The 12,093-nt window shown below is 37.1% G+C and overlaps 1 protein-coding gene and 1 long non-coding RNA gene across 31 annotated transcripts in view; one reads left to right on the top strand and one right to left on the bottom strand.

Annotated features, from left to right (window-relative positions):
• DLG2 (discs large MAGUK scaffold protein 2) overlaps positions 1-12,093 on the top strand; it is a 1,979,996-nt gene that overhangs the window by 1,452,381 nt on the left and 515,522 nt on the right. The gene's annotated exons all lie outside the window — the stretch shown is intronic.
• The window catches only part of LOC144295486 (uncharacterized), a 29,551-nt gene that overhangs the window by 9,312 nt on the left and 8,146 nt on the right, over positions 1-12,093 (bottom strand). The window contains exon 2 of the long non-coding RNA XR_013362626.1: positions 3,287-3,416. This is a non-coding gene — a long non-coding RNA (uncharacterized LOC144295486). The remainder of the gene's footprint in view (positions 1-3,286; positions 3,417-12,093) is intronic.

The following is a 12,093-nucleotide window of genomic DNA, read 5'->3' as shown; positions in this document are numbered from 1 at the left end:
GGTATTCTATTCTTTCCCAAGTGTTTGTACTTTGATCTTCTAGTGAATTGAAGCAGTGTGTGGTTCTTCTTTAAGAATATAGATGTTAGAACAAAAGGTACTTAATTTTTAGAAGTCTTTTCTTTTTTCTTAAATTTAAAATAAAATTGATGTTTTTCTTATTTGTTTAATAGAAAGCTAACTCTCTGAGACTGCATTTACATTAACTAACGAAGTAGTCTTTTAAGTTTATTATCACATGGATTTCTTCATTGCTCTAAATAGTGCAATAGTATATTCATTTGCTTGATTATCTGTCATACACATTTCTACCCTGGATTTTACTGGCAACAAGCATTTCAGATAGCTCCACCAAGATTGGTAGTGATCATGTCCTGATGGCTCCATTAGGGCAAACTTCAGAAGTGTCATACTTTGCATGAGTGCTTGGAAGCCAAATTTTTGACAGTTGAGTGTTTGGCAGCTCACCAACTATTTGATGAAATTGAATTGCTCTCTTCTAAATCTTTCTTTCAGACTTGGAAATTAGTCTCCATTCATTCACAGAAGGCACCGTGACCCAATCAATGGGCAGTCGTGTCTGATTACTCTGCTCATTAACTTAGTTGATATAATTCCTCAATATTGTAAATCACAACTTCTAAAACTTTTACTGAAACTTTCTCTTGAAACTTTTTTAAAGAAAACTCAGTTTTCACAAACTTGAGAAAAACAAAAATCATTGTGGACATTAGTTATAAATTCAGTACAATTTCTCGGGAATAAAACATAACTGTTGAGAATAGTATGGGGGGGTGGGGAGTGGAGGAGTTAATTGTGAAAAGCTTTAGTTTTGCTCCTGCTATTTGTATTCATGATGCCTTTGAGTTAAAACCAGTGACATGATCAGATAAGACATTTGTTAGAGTGGAGCATTTGATCCCTTAGCCGATGTTTAAAAAAAAAAAAAAATGTGATTTCTGCCTTGTTTTTTCTACCTTCATTCTCAAGATCTACCACTAACATTTAATTTTCATGAAGGATATCAGGTATTTTAGCAGGAAATAGCCACTTTGGTTTTTCAATAACATGCTCTCAAAATTTAATCTGTTAGGATATATAAGAATATAAATTTAGGAAAAGACATTATAGAGGTTTTCAAACCTCTTCTTTCTACAATCTCTAAAGCCTACAGTTCCCTAGGACATAGTGTTGGTACCTCCTTATTTCTCTGGCTACCTCTCCTCGTACATAGTCACATCTGGTCCTATGGTTTTATTTTCCATCCCTATACTATATATTTAATATAGTTATCTCCATGTTATATTTCTACCAGGCATTTCAAGATTAGCGTATACAAAACATAGCTCTTAATTTTATTTTTCAAAACCAGTTTTTCCTAGAGTCTTTCTTAGCTCATTAAATTAGGGCACCTGGTTGCTTAGGACAAAAATGTATTAGAAGTTATCCTTGATTTTTCTTTCTTACCCATACCTGGTATTCAATATATTAAATAACCCTGTCAACTCTACCCTTAAAATAAATCTTGAATTGAGTCACTTTCATTTTTTTTTAAAGCAACTCTGCTCTTGCTGTAATACTCCAAACCACCATCACTTCTTGCCCGAACTATATTTTAATGGTTTTCAAACTTGTCTCTTTTACTACTTTGTGTTTTCTATAATCTGTTCTCCATTCAACAGCCAGAGTGAGTTTTTTAAAACTCAGATTGTATCAATTTAACCTTCTGCTTCAAACTATTAGCTTCCCTTCCCACTTAAATCCAGGGCTTTACAGTAGTCCACATGCCTCTGGCTACCTTTTGACTTTATCTATCAATCTCCCTTTCCCCTGAGGCTTCAGTCATGCTGGCTTTCTTGCTGCTTCTCCAAATTTCTAAACATATTTCTGCCTAAGGCCTTTGCACTTGACTTTCTATCAGGGACACTCTGCCCCATGATTGTTCATATAGTTTTTCCCTTCCTTTATTCAGGGCTTTATTTTTTCTCATAGCATGTACTTCCACCAGGCATTATATCAAAATTCTATTAATTTCTTTGTACTAGAATATAAGCCCCAGGAGGACAGAAAGTTTTGTTTTGTTCATTGCTATACCCCCAAGCACCTATAATAGCAGCTCTCTCACAAAATGTTCAATAAATGTTTGCTGAAAAGTGAGAAAAATACATAAAGAGTCGTAATACAAAAGAAGTCTATTCATCTAGAAGGCAGAACTAGGGAGAGTAGGAATTATGGGGCAGCAGATCTTGGCATAATGAAAAGTAAACCCTGAGAACAATGAGAATTCCCAGATGCTAGAACACAGGGCCTTGCAACAAATACAGTGAGCTCTGTTACCACAAGGGTTCAGGCAGAGGCTTGAAGGATCCTGTTCTAGAGGGGAGCTCTAACAGGGTCATCTCTTAAGCCCTCTTCACATTTAACAGTCTATGTTGGTGAGTGGGAGGTAGAGAAAGAAAAGCTTACATTTGATTAGTTAAAAAATATAAGCACAAGGCAATTTATTTATAGATACAAGTACTTTAGATAACTCCGCAAAAAGTTCCCCAGAAAAGACATGAAGTGGTCTCCCCCTTCATCCCTGATCTATTTTGGGATGCCAGACAGGCTTGTCATTGTGTGTATAAGGAACCTTTCTGATATACAGAGGGCACCAAACCACTCACCTCTTGCTGCTCTCTGGCTACTTGCTGTCTCTTGCCGATGGTGTATATATGCAGTAGGTGCAAATTTACATTCTCTTGCATGTTAGCATTTAAATGAGGATGCTTCCCAGAACCTTATTGCTCTTCCACCCTAAATCATACTAAGGAAAGACTGACCCCCATCCATGTTTTTAGTCTGTAAAGGACTCAGGGAAGGTTATTATTGTGTGAAGCCTTCAATAGAAAATTCAAAGAGCTTCAAAATTATTCAATAGTTTATGCTGTTTGGGGAAGAATTTGTCATTGGAAAGAAGGAGCAGAGATAATATATTATCAAGAACTTACTATGTACCAAATGTTTACATCTTTACCATTCATTGAGCTCCAGTGCTGTGTGGAGTATTTCATAAACTTTCATACCTAATTTGTCAAACGCACTGGATTTAGTAAGGTAAAACCAGAAGCCAACTGTATTTTTTTCCCCTTTGCTTACCCACAAGCCCCTCTGAAGATAAATTCACCCTTGCCTGTGATACAATCTCAGGCAGGTCACGTATAATAATAATTAAAAGCCTACTCCAGTCTGACAATTCCATGACTTTAACACGGTTAAATATAAAATAAAATTTCCCAGCTCTTACCTGATTTAAAATGACTCCACCTGCCCAGCTCCATCTTACTTGAGACTAAACACTCTGCAATGAGGAAAGGGATATGATTTGCCTCCTTGCTCAATATCTTTGTTTTCTGTCTGTGTTTTTCTTTACCTTCCTGAAATGGAACAGGCAATTGTGAGAAAAGGACATAGTTTTACAGGGTGATATAATTATAATCTGGCTTTAATACCCTTAGGACGGAACATGTGTAATCTCTGGTGCTTTCTCCTTCTGGGGACTTTTGTGGATTCCTCTGAGCTCCTGCTGACAAACACAAGACAGTGGTTCTAAAGATGGAAGCAAGACTTTCTCTGGATGGCCACATTTAACTCTTTCCCTCAGCTCTGGTTGACTAGTGGTCCACCCATTTATTGAGACACAAACAGTCTTTCTGCATAAAACCTGACCAACTTTCCCCTCTAGACCCACATCTGATCCATGGGATATATGCCTTTATCCCTATTGTTCAGAGAATTTCAGCATCTGTCCCAGATGCTCTGTCAGCATCTGCTCTTCCCTGCTCCCACGGAGAGCAACTCTTTTTCCAGTGGAGGCAACTATTCAGATTTTTGCTCCTCACAATTCAGGAAATATGGGTCAGGAGTTCTGAATCAATTCACAGAAAGCCCATCTCTTTGAACTTAAGTTGAGGAGAAGGTATTGCTAAGACCGACAAAACCAGTTAGTGATCACACTCTTTTCAAATCCTATGTGAATAGTTTGATGCCTTAATTCTGAATGTGGGGCTATTCTGAGTTCTTCCAAAACAACAGGAAGTTATATTTAGGATTCTATTTCATGTTTATGTTTTCTTCCAAGTAATTCTATAAGGTAGATAACTGTTATTGCCTTATTTTATAATTCAAAAAATTAAGTCTCAGAAAGCTTAAGTGACTTATCTGTGATCATACAACATATGTTGGTGAGTGGAAAAGACAATGTTTCTGTTCTCACAGCACATATTTCTTTGGGGGATATAAAAAATAAACTAATATATAAGAGAACAAATGCATCCATGTTCATACACACATGCATGCAAATTTACAAGCTCTGTGAAGGATGAGATAGTGTACAATGATGAAAATTACCAGGGAAGTCACAGAAGGCCTTTTCAAGAGATAATCATTAAACTGAGTCATTGTTTCCTAAGTACATAGTTTCCTTTTGAAGCATAAGGACATTCCAGGCAGAAAGAATAGCAGATACAAGAATTCTAAGGTAGAAAACATCCTGGTAGGTATAGAACAGAACACAGACCAGAACATAGTAAGTGTTCTAGGAGGTGAAAGCCTATGCTCCCCTCAACTTTGCTGTACTATCATACATGGAATCAACCTCGGCAGGACTCATTCCTTATACCTTGTGACACCCTTGCCTTGTGTCTTTTCTTTCTGAGCCTTCTTGCTGCCAGCATACCTTTGTACCTTTATATAGCTCACCTTTGAAACCAATCTCTCATTTCAGTTTATCCTTGAGTCCTTTTGTGAAGTTTTTTAAAAATGCCAAACTTAACTACTTGGTTTTGTTTTTCTTTCCTCTCTAATCCAACCCTCTCCCCTCTCTTCCCTTTGAAAGTTGCTGTCAAAACAAGACTGCTTACCCATGGAAGCTTAATTTGCAACCACTAGACAACCTACCAACCAGTCTACATCTGAAAGCCCATGTGAATGACAGACCAACTGAATAGTCTTTAACTCACTTGCTTGTGATGCCACTAGGCTGGAAGGGCTATATCATTTTTGTGGCCCTTTAGTCAAGTTAAAGATGAATAAGGACTTTCAGTTAGATGTGTTCCCAAAATTTTAAACTACAGTTTAAAGTTTGATTCATTTTTAGCATCTAAGAGAGTTACAAGTACAAGTCTCTCTCGTGACTTAAAAGCTCTAAAATTCTTCCCTTTGTAGAAAAACATGTGCATCACATAGAAATTTAAAGCACAGGGCAACCTGGGAGGCTCAGCAGTTTAGGGCCTCCTTCAGCCTGCAGGTGTGGTCCTGGAGACCAGGGATCGAGTCCCACATCAGGCTCCCTACATGGAATGGAGCCTGCTTCTCCCTCTGCCTGTATCTGTGCCTCTTTCTCTCTCTCTCTCTCTCTCTCTCTCTCTCTCATGAATAAGTAAATAAAATCTTTAAAAAAAAAAAAAAAGGAAGAAATTGAAAGCACAGGCCGTAGAGTCAGGTGGATCTGGATTCAAATCCTAACTTTTCAACTTATGAGTATATAAACTTATGTGACATTCTTAAATGTCACTAAGCCTCAGTTTTGTCTTCTGTAAATAGAGATAATAGAATCTGCCTTATTTAGTAGTTTCTTGTAAGGATTACATGTTACCAAAAACAGCATAATGTTTTGGGGAACCTTTGATTATGGTGGCTAAGAAAGTGTTAACAGATAATATACTTTAGAAAAATGTTCAAGAAGTAACTGGTGAAGACTAAATTTAGGAAGCCATCTTTTTTCTGTGTGGTTCAGTATTTTAAAGCATTTTACTTAGTTTCCAATAAACTCTTGACAATCTTACTGGTAATGAAGTAACTCATTGCATCTTCTAATTTTACCCCCTAAAGACCATAGGTATTTACAGATTACATTTGTAGAAGTTTAAGGAAAGAAAAAGTTAAAGAAAAAAAATAACATTTTTATTGTTTGCCCACTGCCTATATACATTAGCTCTTCTAATTCTCAAACCAACTTCACTTTTTTTTCAACTTCACTTTAAAGATGGAGAAGCTGCCCCCTCGAATAACAGCCTTTGCTTCTACATCATCAAATTTCCACTCATTGTGTAAGTGGATTGCCCCAACCAAAACCAATAAGAGAGTTATTTGTTATTGCTTTGTGGGGACTTGTATAACATTTTGGTCACCACCTTTAAAGTCTTGTCCAATAAACCATCTCTAACTGCCAGATGTGTTTTTTAAAAGAATATGGAGCAACCTGTTTTCCCACCATCCAAAAAACATATTTTTTATGTTATTTCCTCTTCAACTTGTTATTCTACTTTTTCATTTTCTAAAATATTATTTCAACAAGGACCATCATTTCAGTATTAAAGAGGTACTTCTGCTTTTGCTCAGAAGTCAGAAGATAATGCAAAATGATTTTTGCCTCACTTAAATGTCTTTGTTTCCTTTGGAGAATAGGAGAATGGAGAAGAGGTTTTTTCCTCTCCTGTTAGCAGCTGAGTCCTTTTATTTGCCTGGCCCAGTGGGGCTTTTGTTTCTATCGCAGAAAGCCCTGTTATTTTTCAAAGGCTTTTGTGTACAACAATCCTTCCTGTGGTTCTGCTCACCCAGCATATTTAGCAGGAGTTAATTTCAAAAAGACTAAGTGTTGTTGAGTTTGGGTGTGTTTTATGATGTTGTTCTGCCTCCAAATCTTTCATGAACAGAGCCTTAATTCTGTTGCTAAAGAGTGGATGTGTTGGCTGTTTTGGTCGCTTATTTGATTTTGGTAGTTTGCAATGAGAGAGAAGAACGCCAGGGGGGGGGGGATTTTTAACAAGATATACCTGTGAGTATTGCTGTTTGTGACAAATATCTGTAATCTGACAGAAGAGTGTCCCTAGGTGCAAGTGATTAAATTTGAAAGTATATTTCACCTGAAATTTTGCTTCTATTCAAGTTTACCTCTTCCCTGATGTGTCAGTAGGAAGTGCTGATACTTAGTTAAGAGCAAATAATGGAAAGAAAATGAATTACATATTGAAAAGTAAATTTTTTTTTTTACCTAAATATTTATTCCTCCAAACTGATGTTACTAGGTATCAAAGGTATAGAGGTGGCAGTGGTTTGTCTACCTGGAATTCAACCTGCAGGTGTTGTCATGGGCTAGGACTTTGCAAGCAGTTGCTGCTGACAGCCATAGACTAGAATATCCTCCAATTAGCAGGGGCTTACGGACCAGACTGGTGGACATTCTAAACCTGTCAGTGCTTTCTCTTGAGAACTACTGCAGTAACACAACCAGGGTCAGCTCTTATGTCATAAATAGGTTGAAACATGAACTCTTGGAGAGAAAAGACTATATCTCATAATAGACTGCAATCATTTTTGCTTTGTCAGCATGGCAAATTGGAAAGAGTACAGGCTGGGATGTCAAACTAGGTTCAGTCCCTCTACATGATTCTTAGTAGTAGAAGTCCATAAACACACATCCTCTGAGGCTCAGCTACCTTTCTGTAAGTTGAGAATAATAATACCAGGGTCAAAGTGTGGTTTTCTAGTTTAAGGTAATAGCACGTGTGAAGGGGCTAGCACAGAGATACCTGGCACTTGGGCGGCACCCCACAAATGGCAGCTTTTATTATTTGTGTTCTAGAATTAAGCACTCATCTCTTATGGTACCCCTTCCTGTTTGTCAAGGAACTCTCCATACCCATTTACTGGCTTGGGACCCCAGCTGTCCAAGGACTGCTGATTTAGGAAGAAATTGCAGAGGCACAGCTCTCTTAGCACTAGGGGCCCTTGAAGTAGTATCCATAGGGAGAAGTCACCCTCCCATTGCCCCCTGGTAATTGACTCTAGCATGTGAGGCTTTGGAAATGTTGTAACCAGCGGAGCTGCCCACACATCATTTAATGGCAATAGTTAAAATTGATGGTCTTTATATTCAGAGAAGCCTCCCAGAGAGAGTTGAAATGGGAACCATTGTGGAGGGGCTATGCAGATAGCAATACAAATGCCCTTGCCCACAAGGCATGAAAGACAAGCACTGAAAATGAAAAAAAGAAAAATAACCAAGCAGTACAGTTGCAGAAATAACTCCTGTGACTTCAAAACATTAAAAATAAAACTGCTTTCCTTATGTGCCTGTCCTTGACAGTGATTTCATCTTTTTAGTTGCCTTTCAGCTTGTTTTATTTCCGGCGGTGAGGGATAGAAGCCTCTGAATGAAGAGTACTTTTTCTCTTTCTCACTATATGTACACATTTCTATGTACACAGGTATACATATAAAAATAACTTTATTATATGATTAATCTACATATTTCTGTTATATCTACATTTCTGTATTTCTATGTTTTAAAATATTTATTTATTTATTTATTTATTCATGAGAGACAGAGAGAGAGAGGCGGAGACCTAGGCCCCTTCCAAGGAACCCGATGCAGGACTCAATCCTGGATCCCGGGATCACACCCTGAGTCAAAGGCAGATGCTCAACCACTGAACCACCCAGGCGTCCCTATATTTCTACTAACATACGTATTTTCTCAGTAGTAAGCACACACTCTTCTTTGTATAAATACAGTTGTCTCTCATGTATATATCAATAAATGTAAAAAATATCTAGGTTCATACCATCCTTAGTATATGCCATAGCTTTACGTATGACCTGGATGTCAGACTTCTCACCGTCTGGAATCACCCTTTCCCTTAATATGCCATAAGAATTCAGGCCTTCAGCCTGCATGCTGGGCAAATCCCATACCCTCCACAGTGTTTCAGAAGATTCAATCCGGGCTACCTCTAGCCTTCAACTCCTCAGTGGTCTTTCCACCTGGAACTTCTCCGGTTACTTCCTCCTTAGTCTAGATGTTGCCATAATTTTGCCAAGCCCACTCTCTCCCTGTGTTAGTTTTCTCAGGGCTGCTGCAACCCAGAACCACAGACTGGGTGACTTAAATAACAGAAATGTATTGTCTCGCAGTTCTGGAGACTAGAAGTTTAAGACCAAGATGTTGGCAAGGTTGGTTCCTTCTGAGGCCTGTGAGGGAGAGTCTTTTCCCTGCATCTCTCCTCACCTCTGGTGGTTTTGCGGGCAAACTTTGGTGTTCCTGTTTTATAGATGTGCCTCTCCTCAGTCTCTCCCTTCATCTTCACAAGGTGTTTTCCTTCTGTGTGTCTGTCTTGTTGTCCCATAAAGACACAGTTAAGTTGGCTTAGGACCAACTCTAATGACCCATCTTAACACAGTCATCTACAAAGTCCCCATTTCCTAATAAAATCATGGATACTAGGGTTAGGACCTAGACATCTGGGGGGACAACATGCAACCCATTAATACTCCCTCTCTCAAAAAAGCAAAGTTCCTACCTCTTTTCTCTCCACATCTACCAGGAAAACATTCCAAAATTCCTTATCTCTTATTTTATATAAAAACCAGCCTCTCTGTTGGTTTCATCCTCTCCCAGCTAGTTCGTTATTAAGGACAATTTTGACAAAATTAAAAGTATACCCCATGTTTCCTCTAATAAAAAACATTGGCCTAACAGGGATTTTTACATTTCCATAAAACAACCAGTTCAAACTAAAGTCAGCGTTCAAAAGACTTTTTTTCTTCCTTTCTCCTAACTCATATGTGATCTCTACAAACACATATACACATAGAAAATAGTGAACACACAATATTGTGTGTTATACCATATTATTGTGAAATAAAACACAGATAAAGAAGAACATACACAATAAATTTATAGCTTCCTGAGTCATTTCTATAAAATTATTGTAAGGCAAAAATTCTGTAACCACCACCTGAAGCAAGAAGAGAATGTTGCCAGCCAGTAGAGACTTTCTGGCTCTTTCGTTGTAACCACAGCCCCTTCTCTCCTTCTGGAAGTAACTCCTACTGACTTTTATAGTAACCACATCCCGCTTTTCTTTATTTTTATCACCCATTTCTTTATGTCTCATGTATCCCTATATATTCCATTTCGGTCCTCTCTAATTTTTTTAGACTGATATGTCTTTTAAGTCTCTTTTAATCTATAGAATCCCATCCTATCACTTCATTTTCTTTTTAGTTTACCTGCTGAAGAACCCACTCATTTGTGGAGTTTCCCAGGCTCCACATCTCTGATATACTTGGGATATAGTTCAAAATGTCTCTCTGTCCTCTATAGTTTCAACAAACTGGCAGGTGGATCCAGAGGTATAATTAAACTCATATGTGTTCCCTTTGGCAATACTATAAGTGGCGATATGCTCTTTTATAAGGAAGCAAGTAATATTAATATTCATTCTTGTTTAATATTATCAGCTATTGGTATTCAATTCTTAAATATGTTATTTCAATAGAAGTGAAAATGGTAATAATGAATTGTGTCTATTTGTTTTCTTTTATTATCTGGGATTATTTTTATTAAGAGACAGTGTCCTTCATCTGTTATAGAGTTCATATATAAAAGGCAGGATAAATGATGGATTCTTTCCTCTTATTTACCCAGTTCACATGATAATGAACTAATTCCCTGTCACCTACAATAGGTGACCAATTAGTTGGATTATTATAATTTTTTGGTACTATGAAATTATGGATTTAGACATAACTGACACAAGAGGGGGAAAAATACAAAACATAACTAAATAAACAGAGCCTCAATAACCTATAAGACAATGTTGATGAGTTTAATATTTGTGTCACTGGAGTCCCATTGGGAAAGGAGAGAGAAATGAGTAGGGAAATATATATATATATATATTTATTGGCTAAAATTTTTCCAAATTTAATTGAAACATCAACACACATGTTCAAGAAGCTCAGTAAACTCCAAGCAGAATAAATACAAACATATGAATAGACTACTATAGCAACAACAGATTGCAGGGGCATGGAGACATCATAGGAAAGAGAAAGATAATAAATAAAAGCAGCCAGAGAAAGCAAATACATTACATCCAGGAGAACCATGATAGGAATTACTACTTACTACTCATCAGAAACAATAGAGGTCAGAGGCCAATAGGACAACATTTTTAAAGGACTACAAGTCCTTTAAATATGAGAAGTGTTTCAGTGTTTAGACCCATTCCTAACACATAGTAAGCACTAAATAAATTTTAGTTGTTTTTGTCTGTTGTTAATAGTTTTATTATTAATTTTCTTCTTTAAGGTGGTAGACTCTACTGAATGAACATGCTATCCTTTTTTTTCAGTACCTAAAGGAATAGTTTGAAGAGTTACTTTCTTATAGAAAATATAATGTTATGGTGGTATCCCACTGACATTATTCAAAACTAGCTAATAGGATAAATGAAAGTAAAATATCTTCATGAGATTTGTTGCTCTCTTTATTCAAGGCATGGGTTTATGATCTCTACTTTTATTAGATATATAATATGTAAAACATTTTTCAAATATTTGACCTCAGACTGATAATTAGAAAAGAGAAAAAAATGAATTTTTACTTAAAAGTATGATAGAGAAACTCTTTCTAATTGTGACTGGTTTAATTTCTATATAACATGCCTTTAAAATCCTGTTTATTTCCTTTGTTTATAATCTGTGAACTTGTAGAAGAGAAGACTGTGCTTTATTAAATTAATGCATTATTAAAGTAGAATAATATTTGAGAAGGCTATGCTTTTTTAGATACCTCCTTTTAAATTCATTAGTGGGTATCCTCACTGCTTCACCTACTTTGAAATCATAATTCTCTACAAGCTGAGTTGATATATTTTTTTTCTCCTAAATATCATTCCTTTTCTCTCCTTGGGACCTTTGCCTACAGTATGCTTTCTCCCTAGGATTCCTCCTAAAATACTCTTACCTGATTAATTCCTCATCTTCCTTCAGAACCTAATAGAAAAAAAATTACTTCCATTGAGGAATATCCCCCTGTCTGTTTTCAGTGTGTGATGTTTTTGTATGAATCTAGTTGCTTATTTAGGTAGCAGAGTATAATGATTAAGACTCCAGAATCCAGGGTAGCCCTGGTGGCTCAGCAGTTTAGTGCCACCTTCAGCCCAGGACCTGATCCTGGAGACCCAGGATTGAGTCCCGCATCAGGCTCCCTAGATGGAGCCTGCTCCTCTCCCTCTGCCTGTGTCTCTGCCTCTCTCTCTATCT

Source organism: Canis aureus, chromosome 23 (assembly GCF_053574225.1).
Source record: "Canis aureus isolate CA01 chromosome 23, VMU_Caureus_v.1.0, whole genome shotgun sequence".
In the NCBI taxonomy this organism is placed as follows: domain Eukaryota; kingdom Metazoa; phylum Chordata; class Mammalia; order Carnivora; family Canidae; genus Canis; species Canis aureus.
This window is presented reverse-complemented; position numbering and strand designations above follow the sequence as displayed.